Source organism: Moschus berezovskii, chromosome 4 (assembly GCF_049115385.1).
Source record: "Moschus berezovskii isolate FMDL1 chromosome 4, NW_MosBer_1.0, whole genome shotgun sequence".
Classification (NCBI taxonomy): Eukaryota; Metazoa; Chordata; class Mammalia; order Artiodactyla; family Moschidae; genus Moschus; species Moschus berezovskii.
The window spans coordinates 22,381,885-22,400,277 of record NC_142463.1 but is presented as its reverse complement, the minus strand read 5'-3'; positions in this window follow the sequence as shown (position 1 = coordinate 22,400,277).

Genomic DNA, 18,393 nt, shown 5'->3' with positions numbered 1-18,393 from the left:
ACCCACAAATTGAATCAGGGTCTCCTGCATTACAGGTAGATTCTTTACCAGCTAAGCTATCAGAGAAGCCCTCTCATAAGTGGTATCAGTTCAGTTCAGTTCAGTCGCTCAGTCGTGTCCGACTCTCCGCAACCCCATGAATCACAGCACGCCAGGCCTCCCTGTCCATCACCAACTCCCGGAGTTCACTCAAACTCATGTCCACAGAGTCGGTGATGCCATCCAGCCATCTCATTCTCCGTCGTCCCCTTCTCCTCCCGCCCCCAACCTTTCCCAGCATCAGAGTCTTTTCCAGTGAATCAGCTCATCGCATGAGGTGGCCAAAGTATTGCAGTTTCAGCTTATCATCAGTCCTTCCAATGAACATCCAGGATTGATCTCCTTTAGAATGGAGTGGTATAGATGGGTACCATCTAGTCAAGGCTATGGTTTTTCCCGTGGTCATGTATGGATGTGAGAGTTGGACTCTGAAGAAAGCTGATCGCCGAAGAATTGATGCTTTTGAACTGTGGTGTTGGAGAAGACTCTTGGGAGTCCCTTGTACCGCAAGGAGATCCAACCAGTCCATTCTAAGGGAGATCGATCCTGGGTGTTCATTGGAAGGACTGATACTAAAGCTGAAACTGCAATACTTTGGCCACCTCATGCGACGAGCTGACTCACTGGAAAAGACTCTGATGTTAGGAAAGGTTGGAGGCGGGAGGAGAAGGGGATGACCGAGAATGAGATGGCTGGATGGCATCACCGACTCTGTGGACATGAGTTTGAGTGAGCTCCGGGAGTTGGTGATGAACAGGGAGGCCTGGCGTGCTGTGATTCATGGGGTCGCGGAGAGTCGCACACAACTGAGCGACTGAACTGAACTGAAACCCAAATAGTCTGGCTTCAGAATCTCTGCTCTTCAGTTCAGTTCAGTTCAGTCTCTCAGTCATGTCCGACTCTTTGCAACCCCATGAACCACAGCACACCAGGCCTCCCTGTCCATCACCAACTCCCGGAGTCCACCCAAACCCATGTCTATTGAGTCAGTGATGCCATCCAACCATCTCATCCTCTGTTGTCCCCTTCTCCTCCTGCCCTCAATCTTTCTCAGCATCAGGGTCTTTTCAAATGAGTCAGCTCTTCGCTTAGACACTACTATACTGCCTCTCCAAAATCTATCCATTAATATTTATATTTATATCTTTGTCTAAAGACTCTCTGTTGGTTTTACACAAATTAAGGCATGTTATATATATCAATAATGACTGTTCACTTAGCAATATTGCTTACAGGTCTTCGCCTGTACTTTTTTCCCTCTTAATGTACCTTGACATGCTTTACTTGTGCACAGCTAAGTTCTGCCTCATCCTTTAGCCTTCTACTGATTTGCATTTCAGTTTAAAATTTTTTTCCTATTACAAAGAGAGTCAAAATAAATGATCTTGTGCTGTGTCTGTGCACATATATGTGGGCATATTTATAAATTAGATTTCTAGAGGTACAACTTCTAAATGTAAGTTCACTTTAAAAATTTGCACATTTGTCAAATTTTACTTTTGCAAAACTCTCATTGATAATGACTATTCCAATAGTAGGTTAAAATGTCTATATTCCCACATGACGTTTTACTGGAACTTTTTATTCTATCTTTGTAGTTTAAATAATGTCTTGTTTTAATTTTTATTTTTCTTATTATGACAGAGGAGTTGACATGTTTTCAAATTTTTAAACACACCTATTTAGTGTGCCTTACTGCACCCCCCACCATAGATTATTTAGCACATCTTTTAAAATTCACAAATAAAAATAACAGTGTGATCACAATCTTTGCATGTAAGTCTTCTTCTGTATCTCTTTCTGTTTCCTGGGAAAGATTGCTAGAAATGGAATTACTGAGTCAGAGGGTAGGGACTGTTTTAGGCTCTTGCTGCATACTGCAAATTGTCATAGAATTACGTTACCCCCCCACCAGCAACATTTGAGAGAGCTCTCCTCACTCACTGCCACCCCCAGCAGTTTTATAATTTTTAAATGAGATGCCTATGAATAAGGAAAATGCGACCTCAACTCCATTTATTTGCTTTGATTTTTAATAAGCCAGATTAAACATTTTTTCATATTCCTAGGCCATTTGCATCTCTGTTTCTATAATTCAACTCTTAGTGTTTCTCCTATGACAGGTAAAGAACCCATCAGCATATCACTTATTAAATTCCTACTAGGCACCTAGAAACTATAGAGCTTTGTGTTTTGAGAGACATAAATGAGATGCAATCATTATTCTTACAGATCTTGAGATTTAGCTGGGCAGACAGGCCGATACACAGAGAAAGCAATTAGAGAGCAAACCAGACCGTCTGTAATCAAGTGCTAAATGGGCAGCTTAATGCTACATGCCAAGAGAGCACAAATAGGAGAGAACAGCCAAACAGGTATGATCAGGGAAAGCTTCTCGGAGGAGGAGCCCACTCAGGGGCTGTGCGTTTAAAATATGACAATTACAGAGAGACGTGCATTTCTCTTTCCTCCAGCAAGGAGCATGATGCCTCAATGGCTCTATCTGGGGGAAATCAGTCTTAAAGAGACAAACTAGTTGACTGCTGCCATGCCCCAACCCAGCTGGCACTGGTTGGCCATTGTCACCATTGTCTTAGTAATGGCAAGGACAACAACTAACATTTATTTGGCTCTGACCATGTGCCAAGTACCGTGTGCTAAGTGCTTTATATTTATGATCTCATTTATGTTTCTGACTAGCAATGGCAAGCCACTCCAGTACTCTTGCCTAGAAAATCCCATGGACGGAGGAGCCTGGTAGGCTGCAGTCCATGGCGTCGCTACGAGTCAGACATGACTGAGCGACTTCACTTTCACTTTTCACGTTCACACATTGGAGAAGGAAATGGCAACCCACTCCAGTGTTCTTGCCTGGAGAATCCCAGGGACGGGGGAGCCTGGTGGGCTGCCGTCAATGGGGTCACACAGAGTCGGACACGACTGAAGTGACTTAGCAGCAGCAGCAGCCTGTGAAGTACATACTATTGTTACCCTTTTTACAGATGTGGAAACTAACATTAAACAAGTCACCAAGGACATCAGTGGAAGTGTGATGAGCTTGGTCTCTGATCTATGTTTGTCCCCTCCAAGGAGCATGCTCCAGATCCCGGTCAAAAAGCTTTTCCCTATGACCAGTCACACAATTCTCTGGCTCCTTTGGCGTGATCGGGAAAAAAGGCAAACAGACTTTTGAGGGGGAAAATTTAAAGTCATGGAAATTCATCCAAGTATCTAAGAAGAGTGGATATATATATATATATAGTTGACTCACTTTGCTGCACACAGGAAACTAACACAACGTTGTAAATCAACTATACGCCAATGTGTGTGTTCATGCGTGCTCAGTCGTGTCCGACTCTTTCCGACCCATGGGCTGTAGCCTGCCAGGCGCTTCGGTCCATGGAATTTTCCAGGCAAGAATACTGGAGTGGGTTGCCATTTCCTCCTCCAGGGGATCTTCCTGACTCAAGGATCAAACCTGCGTCTCCTGCATCTCCTGCATTGGCAGGCGGATTCTTTACCATTGCGCCACCTGGGAAACCCCATATATTTCAGCAAAGATTATTTAAAAAAAAAAAAAAAAAAGACTCTCTGAGCACATGCTAGGTAGGATGCCGGGCACTTGAGTCCCTACCTGGGCATGACCCAAGAGTAGATGAAGACAAGGCTATGACAGATATTCTAACTGGCAGGGATGGACACAAGGAGGGGAGAACAGAAGAGGGTCCCCAACCCCAAAAAGGGGAGGTGAGTGTCAGGAAAGTCTTCTCAGATAGCTGAGTCCATCCTGCGAGAGGGAGGGATTCTCTGAGCCTGGAGAAGCAGAGGCTTTCTAGGAAGAGGAAACAACCAGGCCAGAGCCAACGGCGTGAGGTTGGGGCGGACATGGTTAGAGGGTGTCCCTGCGTCACGGCACCGAGCACCCTGAGTTGTCATCACCAGCTGACCCTTCTGTTTTCCACAGCAAGCCATGTACTCCCCCAGGGCAGTGACTACATCCAGCCCCCTCCTGTGAGCCCTTAGTGACAGAAGGTCTGGCCCAGACTGGGATGACAGCACATATGTGTGAAGGAAGAGCTAAGGACCAAACGTCTCCAGCACAGAGACCTTGGTGCCTAGGACCTCACCAGGTGAGGGCAGCTCTAGGAGGCGGGGTGGGGTGAGGGTGGGGTGGGGTTGCGGGGGGTTGTCTCTGCAACCACACAGTGCACCCCTTGAGGCCAGGGGCCAACCTCCTTCCACTTCCCATCCCTCTACACCAAGTTGCCAAGCACAAGCCTGCGAACAATGTAAGAATACTCATTGCCAGGCATGTAGACACTTATGTGATTACTGTGCACAAGGCTCTGCTCCAAGTGCACTACGTCTGTCTTCTCACTGAAGCTTCAAAATATTCCATTATACCCATTTTACAGATCTGAGAACTGAGGCACAGAAAGTTTCAGTCTCTTACTCGGGTCACTTAAGAGACACTGCATGACGTAGAACTTCAGAGCAAAGGCATGCGAATCAGAGTAGGCCCAGGTTCAAAATCCTGTTGTACTACTTAGCTGCTGCGAGATCATTGCTTAGCCCCCGTCTCCCTGTTATGAAAAGGGGATAATTGTGACATCATCTCAGTTTAGTGATGAAGAGCAAATGGAAAGCACCTAGCTCAGGGCTGGCACCTAGCAAGCACTCAGCAGCTGGCAGGCATTCTTTCTGCCCACAAGTCCAGAAAACTGTCTCTCTGGTGAAGATGGGCCCCTGGTCTTCCTTGTCCCCTTTCCACTCAGTCACGACCTCCTACTGCCACATATAAGCCACTCGCCAGAAGAGGTGAGTCAGACCCCCATTCCACTTGGGCTTGCTCTTTCCCAATCAGCGAACTTCTTCCATATAGAGCAATCTTTTCCACTGCTCCCAGCTGCCAGCAGAGGCCGGCATTAGAGAGCGTCTTGGCTCCCATTGGAAGAAAAACAAACTTTGCAGAAAAATAAACACTTTTTTAAAAAGTCCTGTGGTTTTACATTCAGACCTAATAGTTTTTCCTTTCTTTTTTTCCCAGATACCACAAATCTTCTGCTGGAGGGAGAAAAAAGGAAAAGAGCCTGAGAAGAGAATTCTAGATTGTTCTTCCATGCAAACATGCTCTAAGATGGCCACATCCAAGGACCAGGGTCCCGAATCTGTGCTGTGGCCCTTTAGAGGCTTGAGCCCCACTCTCCAAGCTGACCCTTATCCTTTCTTCCACAGCTCTGGAAGGGCGAGTCCGAGCAACTTCTCTCACCCACTCCTGTTGCTCCAGGGCTGGAATGAGCAGACATGGGCGTAAATGTCAGGGAGGCCCAGACACAGGCTCCCCTGCGATGGGCCTGTGACATTTTAACCCAAATACAGTCACCTCCCCACAGCAAGGCTGGCTGGCCAGAGGCCATCCTGATCTAGTGACAAGTCCTAAAATAGGAAACTGTTTCTCAGAGAAACACAAAGCCATTTGCCTTTGAGCGCAGCCTCCTCATGGAGGGAAGAGAAGGCCTGAGTGACCCAAGCAGCAGCCAAGGGCTCTGGCTGAGCCATGCCCCTCAGACAGTACATGCTTGTTCAACCCAAGCTTTCTCCAGCAGTGCCAGCCTGTGCTGGGGAGACCAGTGGGCATGTTGATTAAGAGATGACACAGGTAAAGCATCTTCTATAGGAACTGGTACCTGGTGGGTGCTCTATTCATCTCTGTTCCCTTAGATCCAGAGCTTCTGAGCCCGTCCCGTGACTTCAATAGGTCTGGAAACACCATGAGTGCTAGACAGTATTCTGTATGTACACTCTTGCTGGTGAGTGAAAGCATTCACTAAATATCTTAGGGCCCAAAGACTTCAAAAGGCTGAGAAGCACAGGCTTTTTAAATTAATTTTTTAATGAGAGTTGAACTCTTCTGAGGCAAGGACCTATCTTCTTGGTCTTGGTATCATCACAGCCTAGGAAAAGATGTGGCATGTTGAACATTCAATGGAATGAATGAGGTAAGAGATGAGAATTTACTCTTTCCTTCAAGGAATTCACAGCAAAAATATGGAAAAATAAAAGAGTATAATACAAGGCAGAAAATGATAAAAGTCAGAATAAATGGAAAAATTAAGAGCTGCAGAAGCTCTGAGTAGACATAAATGGCTCTGGTCCGCCTGGCAAGGTGGAACGGCCAGCTAAGTCAAGTTGAGACGACTGGTGGGGGTGGAGGAAAGAGGTTTGGTAGGTAGGATGAGGAGAGAGTTGGGAAGTCATTTCAGGAAACCGTGGTGAGAAAAAAAAAAAAAGAATCACAAACTTTATAGAGACATGAATTTTTTTTAATGTGGTTTTGCACTCGAGGCCTAATGATTTTTCCTTTCTTTTCTCATATGAGCTCTCCAGTGTGGTGAGAGGGAAGGGGATGTTTGAGGCCGGGTGGGAAAAAGTTTGGAAAGAAAGTTTGGGGCCAATTCCTGGGGGGCCTTGAATGCCAGTCTCCACTCACCCAGCTCTGAAGCAGCAGAGCTGTTTCCCGTGGGCAGGAGACAGGGAGGGGAAAGGGACCCAACACCTGCCCTCTTCCTCACCCAGCCACCGTGAGGGGAGGATGCTGGTGAAGGGGCTGAGACAGACAAGGCTGGAGCAAGGCAGATGGAGAGAGGGGACAGATGTGAGGGTGGGAAGGAGAATCAGGCATCTGGCAAGTGATTTCCCATGGAGGATGGCGAAGACGAAGCCGACCTCAAAGAATCCTCTTGATTTTCCCCAGCTTGAGTTATTGGCCATTTTTCATATTCAAATAACAGCAGATTTTAAAGATTAAGTTAAACTCAGTTACAGGAATATATAAAGAGAGATTTTAAAAAGATGAGGAAAACTGGAATAAAAACACAGGATAGGCACACACTGGTGATTTTCCCTCAGTCTCGTTGGTGTTCAGTGATTACTTTCTGAATCTCTGGTTTTCTCCCAGACCTTAAGCGCCTTTGTTCAGGAAGACTCTGCTTTGAAACTCTGTCCCCTCACTCTTTTTCAGCAGCCCCTTTCATCGTGAGGCAGCCTTTCCCAGCAAGGTCAGTGATGCTGACGCGAGGCTGGAGTTTTCTGAAGGTCTACAGCCAGAAGGTGTCATTCTCATAAGCAACGTATTACAGACCTAACCTCCCAACCTAGTCTCCCCTCATTCTGGACGTGAAACTTGGCTCAATTCAGTAATATTAATAGCAGTGGCCACTTCTGTCAGTCTCTGCCCTGTGACTGCTCTGAACACTTCACTTCTATGAGCTCGTCCGATGTGCACAGAAGTCCCTCCCTGTAGGATGGGCATGACCACAGTTCTCACAGAGGCCCAGACCTTGACTGGGAAATGGAGAAGCCAAGACACAAGCCCCAGGTGTTCAGCTTTGGAGTCTATGCTTCTAACCCTCCTCCCGACTGCCTGTCACAGACCCAGCTCTGTTCTTCCCACACTCCCGCTGATGTGCGGAGTCACTGGAGTTGATTACTGGCGGGGCTTGCCCGAGAAAGAGGCTAATGGGTGTTATCTCCATTCTGCCATGCATGGTCCTATGAATACACACTTCCATTAAGATGCTGGAGGAATTGTTGAATGTGGGGCACTTTGGGGAGCAGGTTAAGTAGCAACCCGTTCTGTCCCCCTATGCTCATAGTGACCTGAAGGGACCAGACACTAAAGCACTCTCTGCTTCCACATGCCAATCTGGAAAGTGGGCTTTCAAAATGAAGACTAACATGGACCCAGAGACCCACAGTAAGAACGTAAATCTCAAAGAGAAACATCAGTAATTTGCTTATTTGAGACAAGTCAGAGTTTCTCAACAAAGGAGCCACATGTCTCTCAGGGGCCACAAAAGGAGCTCAATTTTTAATGCAAGAGAGAAAGACAATACTGGAGGAAATCTGACTAGAAATGGAGCGGTGTGGGTTTCAGTGCTGTTTCTGCCAATTCCTAGCATTTGACCACAATACACAGTCTACCTTCCAGGCTTTGATTGGCCCACCCATCAGGTCAGCGTGAATAGTCTTTATAGTGTGTCCATGTCTTTGAAACTTTGTTGCCTTCTCCCAAGTTTTCCATCCATTGAACTTCTACTTATTCCTCAAAGCCCCAAGGAAATGCCCTTCCAGAAGCCCTCAGGTGGAATTAATCTCTCTTCCACTTGGTGTGTGGAACACTCATTTATCCCCCTCACTGAGGCTTACATACTTTGCTATGCTGTATTTTGTATATGTGTTTAATCATTTAAGAAAGTATTAATTTGTTTAACATAATATCCTGAGCATCTGCCACATGCCAAGGGTGTGCTAGATGCTGGGAATACAACAAATAAGAGATGGCTATGGGCTGAATTAGTTCCCCAAAAGATAAGTTGAAATTGTAACCCCCAGTACCTCAAAACATGCCCTCATGTGAATATAGAGTCATTGTAAACAGTTAAGATGAGGTCATAGAGGAATTAGATGGGCCCTTAATTCAATGTCTGTTGTCCTTACAAGAAGAGAAGAGATAGAGACACACTCGGAGAACCTCATATGATAACAGAAGCAGAGATTGGAGTTATGCTGTTTCAAGTCAAGGAGTGCCTGGGGATATTAAAAGCTGAAAGAGACAAGGAAAGAATTTTTCCTGGAAGCCTCATGGAGAACATAGCACTGCCAAAACCTTCATTTTGGATATCTCGGCCTCCAGAACTGTTGACAGATAAATCTCTGTTGTTTCAAGCCACCCAATTTGTGATACTTCATTGTTGTTGTCGTTGTTTAGGAAATGGCAATCCACTCCAGTATTCTTGCCTGGAGAATCCCATGGACGGAGGAGCCTGGTGGGCTGCCATCTATGGGGTCGCACAGAGTCAGACACGACTGAAGCGACTTAGCAGCAGCAGCAGTCACTAAGTAGCGTCCAACTCTCTTCAACCACATGGACTGCAGCACACCAGGCTCCTCTATCCTCCACATCTCCCAGTTTGCTCAAACTCATGTCCATTGAGTTGGTGATGCTACCTAACCATCTCATCCTCTGCTGAGCCCTTCTCCTTTTGCCTTCAATCTTTCCCAGCATCAGGGTCTTTTCCAATAAGCTGGCTCTTTGCATCAGGCAGCCAGAGTACTGAAGAGTATTGAAGCTTCAGCTTCAGCATCGATCCTTCCAATGAATATTCAGGGTTGATTTCCTTTAGGACTGACTGGTTTGATCTCCTTGCAGTCCAAGGGACTCTAAGAGTCTTCTCCAGCACCACAATTTCAAAGCATCGATTCTTCAGTGTTTGGCTTTCTTTATGACCCAACTCTCACATCCATACATGACTACTGGAAAAACCATAGCTTTGACTATATGGACATTTGTCTGCCAAGTGGTGTCTCTGTGTTTGAATATGCTATCTAGGTTTGTCATAGCTTTCCTTTCAAGGAGCAAGTGTCTTTTAATTTCATGGCTGCAGTCACTATCCACAGTGATCTTGGAGCCCCAAAAAATAAAATCTGTCACTGTTTCTACTTTTTCTCCTTCTATTTGACATGAAGTGATGGGACATGTGCCATGATCTCAGTTTTTTGAATGCTGAGTTTTTTTAAGCCAGCTTTTTCACTCTCCTCTTTCATCATCATCAAGAGGCTCTTTAGTTCCCCTTCACTTTCTGCCATTAGAGTAATATTATCTGCCTATCTGAGGTTGTTGATATTTCCCCCAGCAGTCTTGATTCCAGCTTGTGACCCATCCAGCCTGGCATTTCCCATGATGTACTCTGCATATAAGTTAAATAAGCAGGGTGTTTGGCAACTCTAAAAACTAATGCCAAAATGTTCTCCACTTTCAAGGAACAATACATAAGCAATTACAGAAGAGCATGAGAATACTTCAGTAAAAGGAAATCCTCTGTGCAAACAAAGAGGACATGGCAAGTAATTCAACTTTGGAGAGCGTTCAGGGCAGGCTTCCCAGAGCAGGCATATTTGGAGCTGGGTTTTGAAGGATGAGTAGGAGTTCTCCAGGAGAAAGAGTACTCCAGGCAGAAGGAATGGCAGCAGCACATGTGTACTCTCTCAGTCTTTCCTGCTGGATTATGCTCCCTAGGGCCCTTAGCACAAAACTCTGCCCATGGCAGATGCTCAGCCCACATCTCTTGAACTTGCAGGAAAAACTACTCTCAAGAAGAGAGAAACAGAAGACAGAGTGTGGGTGGCTGCCACCTAGAGACAGGAAAAACTGAAATCATTAGACTCCCCAGATAGAGAGCAGATGGAGGGCAGCAGCAGAGGCCAGAAAATGAGGCAACCCAAGCAGAGCTGACTTTAAAAAAAAATTGGGTTGGTCTCTAGGGCTCCAGCTCAGCTGGGAAGGAAGGCAATTTATGGCCAAAGGAAGTAGGCTGACAGTAAACAAAAATATACTGACCCTCGAGTTCCCACTGGACAGAAGATAGATGATGCCGTCGTAAAAATGAGATTAATTTTAATAAGAGCTTTCACCAACTGGCAGACCCTGGCGGCCAGAGGCCTGTCAGAGAGCCGATGACAGGCAGAGTTGCTGATGGATGGAGCTGACCCTGGCAAGCTGAAGACACGGGGAACAATTGGAAGCCCGGGACTGGCCCCTGGCTATGGATTGGGCAGCTGCAGTTTGTGCACATTCTTGGTTATCTGGTTGGTGTCCCAGAGTAGGAGGTCCGTGATCCAAGTCTCTGAACTGTGGCTTATCCCCTCCTGGAGCAAGAACGCCTTGTTCTCTCAGCTTCCTGTGGGATGACCATGCTCACACACCTCCAATGACAAGAAGCTCATTACCTTTAAGGGCTATGGGGCAGCACTCTATAGATGGTCACTCAGAAAATATCCTTTGTTTCCTTTACCACAAAATAATCTTGCAAAAACTTCAGTCATTCTTGATTCCAATCAGCAGACTTCAGTGTAATAAATACAGTCTAAGAACTCAGCGTGTGACAAAACTGTGAGACAAGAGATGGTTACAGACTGGTTTTTGCCTCCAAGAATGTTCAGAAGGAAAAACAGGCTGTACCCTGACCCTGAACAGAAGCCTTGACTCCGGCTATTGACTGAGCCCAGATCCAGTCAGCGTCCCCTTCCTCTTAGAGACTCACCTCTGATCTTGGGTGGCCAACTGAGCCCTGAACCTAGTGATGACTAAGCTCTAGGTCCAACTAGATGGGACGTAGATGCAGTCTGAATCCTAATTCTTTGATAGACTGAGCCTCGATCCTGGACACCACTGGCCTTGACCCTGACCCATGGACTCACGAGCAGATGTCTATCATTGTGGGATGAGGGAGATGGCAAATGGGCACGTGTCATTGTCTCAGGGTGCCTGGAGTGACGTACAGATCCTCGACATGAGACAGGCAGACATATTTTAGGCACAGCACTGTCTGACATACAGCTCCTGCCTCTGGAAGCGTAGGTAGACACTCCCTGCACAAGCCCTGGCAGCCCATGCTTGTCCCACCATGGCACTTTGTCACTTGATTTCTGCTTGTGTGCACACTTCCCCCACTGGCCTCCTCTCTCCTTGAGGAGAGAAGACTGTGTTTGTTTGCTTGCAGGCCAGGCTGCTGTCACCGAGCTGCCCCACTCCTGAACACCTACTGTGTGTTGGGTCCTGGTCTGGTCACAGGGATGCAGAGACAAACAGGAGATGGCCTGTCACAGACGCCAGCAAGGGCTCAATCAGATCTTTAATCATTTATTTAATCAACAAACCAACAAGAGGGATCACCTTGCAGAGAAATGGCTCCCCATGGGGTTTATGAGCTGAACACCTGCCAACCAAATAAAACCAGACCTCATGCTTTTCCAGCATTCAAGCCCCCTGGCATCAGACAGCCCGATTTTTTGTCAGCCATTTCCCTGATTATGTATCAATAGATGTCACACAGTCAAGTCCTGGCTCCCAAGAGAGTGTTTGAAAAGTCAAAGATGTTTGTCTAATGCAAACCGATGTCATGTCGGGAATTAGTTTGACTAATAGGCCTTTAATTAGATCCTTGTGAGGTCTGTGTCCCAAGCAGAGGCTTCCCAAAGTTTTCATTTAGAAGATAAACTATCCCTTCCCCCAGATTGCCACCATAAATCTCCTTTCCAGTGTGTACTCAGAATGGTAGAGCAAGGCATAGATTCGTTTCTCCTGCCAACACAGAGTCCTGTGCCCAGCCTCCCAGGGGTTGAGTGCCTGGGAGCCCCCTTGTGGGTCAGGTCTGCCACTCGAGCTGGGGGAGGTCCCTGGGCCCTGCCATCTGCTCCAGTTGGAGACCAGGGCTTCTCAACAGGGCCAGGGAGACATGTTCCCCAACAGCAACAGGAAATGTTCATTTTGTCAACCCGAATAACCCGGCAGGGCCAATTCCAGAGCACTGCAGAGAATACAGAAGACTACGATGTGATCATCTTCCTGGGTGTTCCTCTCAGAGGAAGGAGCAAGGAAACCGAAAGAAGCTACAGAATGAGGTCATCATGCCACCCAGGTAGGCAAGAGGGATTTAGCACAGAATAATGTATGTAGACACCAGACCCTGAGCAGGTGCGTTCCTCTGCCTTGAACTTACTCAAGAAACACCAGCATACACACAGCCTGAATCAGTCCTACTCCAAGTGCTTTTCAGGGCCTGCTACCAGCCAGTCCCTGACTGCTTGCTTACCACTTTGCAACTGGTTTGCAGAAATCAAAAGAAAGCAGTCAGAAAAGTTTATAGATCGTTGGCATTGCCATAACAAAATTTATTGTATTTCACAAAAGCATTACTGGTCAGCAAAAGACTGAGAATAAAAAATAGTATTTCACCACAAACAGTTTGAGATATGGGCAATGGAAGCTTCTGAGTTTGCTCTTATGATTATCATTTTGTATATGAGAAATTGAGGCTTGGAGGATCAATTTTCTTAAGTCCATCCATCCAAAGGGTCTAGCTGGTCCTCAAACGCAGATCCTCCTTGCTGTAAAGTTTTGTTATTTACAGTTACTCTGTTCCAGGGGCCATGAGAGTCACATATCTGGACCTCACTGTGTTGCTAATAATGAAAATCTCAGAGTAAGGGACAAACTCATGGGTATTTAGTCTCAGCTCCACAATCAACTCACACAGTGAGTCCTCTCCTCTCTGGGGTCTCTATTCCCTTGTACACAATCAGGAAGGTGGCCCTTAGTTATCTTGAAGGCTCCCCTTGCTCTGACATCCTGAATTCCATCATAGAGTCATTCAACAAGGAGGGACCTTTGAAGTCCTGTGGCCAACCTCCCTTCCACAGCAATGGGACTGGGGCTCCAGCAGCCCCCTGCATACTCCCTGTGGGTGGCACGATTGGAGAGCTCTGATTTTCAGGCTGGCCTCCTCCCAAGGACTCCTATGACTATCGGGCAGGGTCCGTCTATGATTCTCAGAACACTGACTCCATCGCATTTGCCCTAAGGGATTACACCCCAGAGATGGGCCTTACAATTACTCACAAATGCTCAGCTTTAAAGCAAAAGCAAAAGCACCTTGAAACTTAAGAGGGAATTTCATCTTTCCAGGGCAGAGTTCACCTCTGGAGCATGAGAAAGAAAAGGCAACATAGAAACCACTCATGTTTCCTCCCTGGGGAAAGCAATGGAGTGTCCCTTTTGTCCTCAAATACCCAGGGATTCATCCTTGAGGAGCTAGACACCCTGAAGCCTCCCATCTCCTTTTATGAGAGTCCCAAGGGATACACAGAGGACCTACGAGCTCACCCAAGGCCTGTGCTGGCAAGTAGCCCATTTGAACTGTACCCCTCTGGTCCGCACAGGATGGTGCATGTGTGGTGTCAGGCCATAAACACTGACTCCCGCCACACCCTGTCAAGTACACGGGCCTGCCCCAGCGAAAGCTGAGCCCAAAGATTCCAGCCAACCATCCACATCTAAGTAGAGGAAATGGGTTAGAAAGGAAACGGGTCCATTCATGTGGTGTGCCACCCTCTCTACCTCCTGCCCCCCAAACACTGACTCATCACTACCTCTTCTAAGCTGTCTCTGCACCAACCAACTGGACAGTGGAAAATTCCGTTTCTGTCACTGTTGAGTGAAACAGGCCAGTGTAGATTAAGGAGTTTGGAAAATTTGGAAATGCACAGAATTTCAGAGTAACAGAATCAAAGAATCACACATCAAACACTTATTGAATGTGTATGAAGTGTCAGAACCTGGAGATTTACAAACACAGGCCAGTCTAGAGTCAGATAATCCTACAAACTTAGTGTCATGGACTCTGAGGATGCTGGAATCCTTTAAAGTATCAAATAATAGAATTATAAGATGTTAGACAAACAGAATCTAAAATTGCAGGACCTTGCCAACCTAGAAATTTGAGGTTCCATAGAATCAACAGGGGGTATTGAGGTTCCTAAATCTCATGCCCTGGTTAACCAGCCCATGGCAGGCAAATCTTAGGGAAGGAAAGAAGTTGCCGGTACTATGTAAGGGGCAGGGCAGCGACCAGGATATGTGCTAGGGAGAGGAAACTGGCCTGAAAAATGAGAATGGGAGCAAATGGCAGGAGCCATGCTGAGGCATGAAGCTGCCTCTAATGTGAAGATCAAGGGCAGAAGACTCCTGACGGGGGTATGAAAAGCCCACAGACCTTCTTGATCAACCCCATTCCCGATGAATGGAAGACTTCCCAATCCCAGGCGAACCTGACGAGGCAGGTGGGCTGTGGCTGGATGGCTCTGAGAAAAGTCTTGCCTGGGAGGAGCTGGAGTGAATTCCGCATCCCATCCTGGTTCTGCCCTCAGCAAATGCCAGACGAATGGAAGAGGATGTATAATACTTTGTTTCCAGTGAACAAGAGCAGTTCCGGCAGGGACAAGCGCGTCAGTAAAGGCAAAGAGGCCGGAGGTATAGGGTGTGTTCAGAGGAGGGGAACATCTCCAGTGTCAAGGGCATGGAGGGACACTGAGAGAGAAGATGCTGGAATGGGACATTGAGCTCTAATGATGGAGGTCCTGGAGGCTCAGTGGCTGTACCCTGCACACGTCTCCCCCATCTCTGGGGGGTATGGCCCACGTATGGCCAGAGGCCAGGAGCAATCGCTGATTGCCTGGTCCACGATGGGGCACTAGCAGGGACATCTTCTTCTCCCTATGTCAGGTCTGTGGTATGCCCTTTCCCTGCCCCTGGGTGGCTTGATGAGGCCCTGGAGGAGCCATGCGGTGGGCTCAAGGTGTAATGTGCAGGCTTAAGTGTCTCTAAAACAACTAGTAAAAACCCTGACCAAATCCAAACCAGATGCCCCAGGGCGTGCAGGGTTGAGAGCTGTCAGCACCTCTGCATTTTCACCTGCTCATGTGGGCTGCACCTGTAGGCGACAGGAACTCAGGAGAGCTCCAGGCTGTCTACCAAGTTCAGCCCCTACTGGCCTGCCCAGCATGGAGGCACTGGAGAAGAAGGTAGCAAGCCTCTCCTGGGCCAGTCCCCCCTTCAGATTTGTCTTCCCTTTCTCCCAGTACAGGCCCTCAGGATTTATTAATGCCCCAACTATCCTCCCTAGCTAGGAGAAGTTGGCTGAGTTGCCTCTCCTCTCTGAGTCTCAGTTTTCCTATAAGCAACATGGGCACATTAATAATGACCTCCAAGATGACAAGATAAGTCATTCATTCCGTTGGACAAATATTTATTGCGCATTTATTGATGCTCAAGCATTGGACTAGGTACTGGGAATTCAGTGGTGAAGAAAAACAGACATTATCCTTGAATTCACAGAGCTTTCAGTCTACAGAATAGACTGGCAAAACAGATCTCCACACAAGTAGATATCCAATTTTAAAAATTAAGCGAATGTTTTGAAAAGGCTATGCTAGGTGCATAGAGCTTACCATGGGACAGGGGCTGAATGAGGCCTCTCTGAAGGAATGATTCTCTCTTTTAATATTTATTTACAGCCGTGTTGTGTCTTAGTTGCAGCATGCTATCTCAGTAGTCATGGAGCACTGGCTCTGTAGCCCCAAGGCATGTGGATTCTTAGTTCCCCGACCGAGGATCGAACCCATGTGCCTACATTGGGAGGTGGATTCTTAACCACTGGACCACCAGGGAAGTCCCTGAAGAAATAATTCTTAAGCTGAGGCCTGACTGCTGAGTAGTCAGAGGAAGGGTTTGGGGGTAGAGGCCTTCATGCAAAAAAACAACAAAAAAGTCCCTACCATGTGACAAGGCCCTGAGGCAGAGGAGCAGTCAACTCGTTTCCTTTTTGTGGCAGCAAGCAGAGAGAGAGGAGGGAGAGGCATGAGGCAAAGTAGCAGAGAACAGATGAGGCAGGGCCCCTGGGGAGGCAACCACATGAGATATGAGTCTGGGGACAATAGAAGCCCCCCAAAGTATTTTCAACAGAGCCTCCACACCATTCTACACTTCCAGCTTTACAAGATGACTTTGCTGGCCAGTTGAGATCATGGATGAGACTTCCTCACCTCTGATCTGAAAGAACTGCCAGGATCTGAGGGTCAGGAAGAGAAGGGATTAGCCATGGACAACAGGTGCCAGGTGCCAGGTACCAGGAAATTCACAGGTCCTCCCCTGTCCCTGGGCTGCCTCTGATAGTTACCATGTGCTTGTACCATCCTTGACCTCATTTGATCCTTCCAGCTCTGGGAGAGGGAGGCAGATAAAATAGGGATCCTCAGTTTCCTGACCCAGTTTAGGAAACCAAGGTCCAGAGAAGTGAGTGTGTTCATGAGTCATGTAGCAGGTTAGTGGACTTGACCCCAAGTCCTCTGACCTGAGATTAGATCAGATCATTCTCAAGAGTGAGCACTCTATGGAGACCTCTGCCCAACAAGCAATAGGCAGCCTCCAAGGTGGAGAACAAATGTGGGATTACGGAGATTTCAGAGACCAAAGTCATACCAGACCAGGACAGGAAGGAAGCTCAAGGTGCTAAATAGTGAGTCCCAGGCAGAAGGCCTGGGCAAGATGCAGAATGACATGGGATGGCATATGTGGGAGCACCAGACTGATGCCTGGGCAGCTGGTAAACCACCCCAAGAACAATGACCATCCCAGCCCGTCCCAGGCCATCCCTGGGGCCCACATTCCAATAGCACATCTGCTCCTTCTGCCCCAAACATACCTGATGAGATCAAAAGGCCAGGAGCTCTGCCCTGAGCCTGTGCGTCTTCTGGTGCAACCATCAATCCTGCGAACACCATTCTATGAAGAGCCCCAGTTCCTCCGACTACCTCTGAGAGGCTCCTCCCAGCATGGGCCACAGAACCCTCAGTGTATCTGAGCAGCTCAGAGTCCACAGGGCCAGTGACCTGTGCTTTTCTTATGATGTCTCTGTTGGGACAGCCTGGGCTCATCTCCCTCGAGAGCTCTGTCACACTGGGGGCCCCTCTCTCCATGTCCTTGAAGTTGCAAGAATCTTGGCCTCCCAACAATACAGCTCCCTGCCCGCATCAGCCTCCTCCCTCGGTGCACACCTACCATACCTGAAGGCTCAGCGCAGCCATATCCTCCCACACTCCAAAGCTCAGGGCAGGCACCCAGTCCTCCTCCAGGAAGCCTCCTCTGATTGACAAGGAGTGAGCAGCCTCTCCTCGGGGCTCCTGCAGGCCCCGCACTCCTCTTGCTTTTCCAAGGGCACCATGAACCTCCTAAAGGCAGGATCTGTGCTTCCCTTGTTTCCGTTTCCTGGAGCCCAGCACACAGTGGGAAGCAGTAAATGTCTATTATTTCTTCCACCTCCCTTTCTGGGAATAGAGTCCAGCAAACGGCCTTGGAGCATGAGAAAAAGAAAAAAATGAGGATGAATCTAGAGCCTGTTACACAGAGTGAAGTAGGTCAGAAAGAGAAAGACAAGCATGGTATATTAATCCACATATATGGAATCTAGAAGGGCTTCCCAGGTAGCGCTAGTGGTAAGGAACCCACCTGCCAATGCAGGAGACATAAGAAACATGGGTTCAGTCCTTGGGTCGGGAAGATTCCCTAGAAGAGGGCATGGCAACCCATTTGTCCAACCATGGACTGAGGAGCCTGGGGGGCTAGAGTCCATAGGGTCGCACAGAGTCCGGCACAACTGAAGGGACAACACGAACGCAAGCATGAAATCTAGAAAGACAGTATTGATGATCCTACTTGCAGGGCAGCAAGGGAGACACAGACATTTTGTTCACCGCGGGGAAAGGAGAGGGCAGGATGATATGAGATAAGAGCCCTGAGGCATATACATTACTATATATAAAACAGATAGCCAGTGGGAGTTCAATGTATGATGCAGAGAATCCAAAACCAGTACTCTGTGACAGCTTTGGGCACAGGATGGGGAGGGAGGTGGGAGGGGGGTTCTAGAGGGAGGAAACGTGTATACCTAAGGCCGATTC